Source organism: Miscanthus floridulus, chromosome 1 (genome assembly GCF_019320115.1).
Source record: "Miscanthus floridulus cultivar M001 chromosome 1, ASM1932011v1, whole genome shotgun sequence".
NCBI lineage: Eukaryota > Viridiplantae > Streptophyta > Magnoliopsida > Poales > Poaceae > Miscanthus > Miscanthus floridulus.
The window spans coordinates 184,285,511-184,288,621 of NC_089580.1; the positions used below are offsets into that span (position 1 = coordinate 184,285,511).

General features: G+C 41.4%; 1 pseudogene; it reads right to left on the reverse strand.

Moving 5' to 3' along the window:
- Window positions 1–288: 288 nt before the first annotated feature.
- On the reverse strand, window positions 289–2,824 carry LOC136468063 (uncharacterized; annotated as a pseudogene).
- Between the last annotated feature and the right edge of the window lie 287 nt (window positions 2,825–3,111).

Sequence of the window (3,111 nt, forward strand, 5' to 3'; positions counted from 1 at the left end):
ATTCCACGGCGAGGTCTTTTTATCCTGCTCGTGACTTCTCGCGCTCGCGGCCCCCGTGAATGGCCACGCGCATGCGGCCGCGCGAGGGGGCCGCCAGGCACAGCGTAGCCAGTGGCGGAGCCAGGAATCGGCGGCTGGGTACGCCAAATACATAAAATTTCAAAGCAAATAAGCAATACAATGGACGATAATTTATAATGGTCATATCATTTAGCAAATCCATAATAATAACCAAAGTAGAAGTTCGAAACATAAATATTAAGAAATTTTACAAAACAGTAACGACTACTACAATATAACTCTACAATCCCCTTGTTGAAAGAGATCGATGATATCCTCATCTTTCACTTGACTGAAGAATTCCTTCTCATTAAATGTAACCAAGCAATTATTCAAATATTCATCACCCATTTTATTCGTTTGCTTGTTCTTCACATAATTCATTGTGGAAAACACTCTTTCAACACTAGCAATGGCTACGGGAAGAATTAGCACCAACTTAAGAAGCTTGTAAACAACATAATATTGTTCATCTTTTTGTGTGTCCACAAGCTTAACTGAAATCTCACATAGGTTCTTCAAATTTTTAAACCTATCATCTCTACGAACATGAGAAATGTACATATTAAGCTGCCATGGAAGTTTCCCTAATTCCTCAGTTGTGAAATCCTTAGGATAAAACTTTGTAGGAAGTGTAACCAACTTGGCTTGATTATAGCAGCAAATGAATCAAGTGGGCTAAATGCTGCCATGCAAGAAAGTAGTTCTGTGTTTACCTCATCAAATCTGTCATTCAGTTCTCGAAGTTGCCTATCAATGACGCTCACAAACATGTCAACATGGAAGCGATGATAGTTCATTGCGCCATTATAGAACCCTCTTTTAGGTCTCCCAACAGGATAATAAGGACCCTCCATGTCAATAACTTTAATCTTATACTTCACACAAAAAGAAGTGACCCTCTAAAGAAAATCATTCTATCCTTCCTCTCCCCGCAAGCACTACAAATGAAACTTTGTAAGATCAACAAGAACCATGGCATTCACAATATCTTGATCTTTCTTTTGCAAAGCCCTACTCAAGTCCTCTGTATAACCAAATATTTCTTGCATCAAGTGTGCCATGAATACAAACTCAAAAATCGAAATGATGTCAACATAGTCATAGCTGATTGGGCCTCCGTTGTGGTGTACTCTTTTCCAATCTTCACCAGAACACGCTTGATTGCAGGATACATAAGGATAACATGCATCACAGTTTTGTAGTGAGAGCCCCATCGAGTATCACATGGCCTTCCCAAACCCATTTCTTAATTCAAACCCCTTCCGGTTTCTACTTCCTCCAACTCTAATGCATCAACTAGTTCCTCAGCCTGAGCCATTCGAAGCATTCTCATCTTTTTACAAGAATTGCCAAGAACATTTAACAAGATAGCAAGCTGTCCAAAAAACCATGTGCAATCCCCACTCTCCTTAGCAACAGCAACAAGAGTTAATTGTAGCTGATGAGCAAAGCAATGAACATAATAAGCATATGGAGACTCGTCCATAATTAGTTTCTTCAGCCCATTAGCATTACCTTTCATATTGCTAGCTCCATCATATCCTTGCCCACGAACCATTGCAAAGGTCAAATTATACTTCATAAGCATATGCTCCACTGCAGCCTTAAGTGTCATAGCACTAGTATCTTCAACATGTGCAATACCAAGAAATCTTTCAACTGCCCTTCCTTTCTTATCAACGTAACGCAAGCACACAGCTAGTTGTTCATTCTGGTACACATCGGCAGACTCATCAGCAAGTATTGCAAAGTTTTTACCACCAAGTTTCTCAATTAGTAGCTTAGTAGTCTCTTGTGCACAACATTTGATGAGCTCATGTTGTATATCATGGCATGTCATCTTACAGTTCTGTGGAGCATTCTTTAGAACCACCTTGTCAACCTCTTCAAAATTTCCTGCTAGCCAATTTAAAAGCTCGAGGAAATTTCCTTTGTTTAGCGAGTCTTCACTTTCATCATGCCCTCTAAATGCCAAGCCTTGGCGCAATAGAAACCTTAAACATTTGAGTGTCTATGTCAAACGAAGCTTATATAAAGCTTTGTATTGTGTGGTGTTTGAAGCAATAGACTCCCGAACTAATGTTGTTGGTGTAGTGAACCCATCATATTTCTCTTGAGCTTCAGCATGAGCACTACTGACAGTACCCATGTGTTTTTTCAATCTTGATTTCAGGTGCCAGTTTCACCACCCATCCTTCACAAATGTATCTCCACCTGGGCATTTTGTTTTATCCTTGAACAAATAGCAAACAAAACAGAAAGCGACATCTCTTTCTACACTGTACTCAAGCCACTTATGTTGCTTAAACCAAGCTGGGCAAAAGCGACGTGGATGACCACTTGTATTTCTATATTGAAAATCACGATTCTTTGGCTGACATGGACCCAACTCAATATATCTCCTTCTAACTCTATCCTGGTCATTGACATCGTACCTTGAGATGGGTATTCGCTTCCCAGGATCATGCTCAAGTGCTTCCAAATCTGCTCCAACTTTACCCTCTTCATCAGTTGATGCATCATCTTGTACAATTGGAGTTGGGGAGCCTCTGTCCGATTAGGGAGCTTCATCATTTGCTTCAACAGCGGACTGTTCCACTGCCAGTGCTTCATCATCATCCTGTGCTTGCACAAGTGCTACCTGCAGATTGTTCTCAGTCTGAACAAGAGGAGGATTTGGTGTAGATGTGGGTTTTGTTTTTTTTGCCTTGGCAACTTTCTCCCATAATGCAAATATGCTGCTACTACCCTTCTTCTTCATCTTGACTACAATTTACAAAGAACTGAATGTTAGAAAATTACTAAACAAAGTAGCACTCAGCATAGCACTAGCAAGAACAAATAAATTAGAGGAGAAAATGAAATCTTTACCTAGCTGCCTGCTGCAATTGTGGTGACGAACTGACGTCTGACGATACGCTGATGCTTGCTGATGTTTGTCACTGCCTCACCGGTCACCGGCCGCCCGCGGCGCAGAGGAAGCGGATCGAGATGTGCCGCGCGGCCGCCCGCTGCAATTGCGGTGACGCTGTGCTGCTGCCTGTTGCT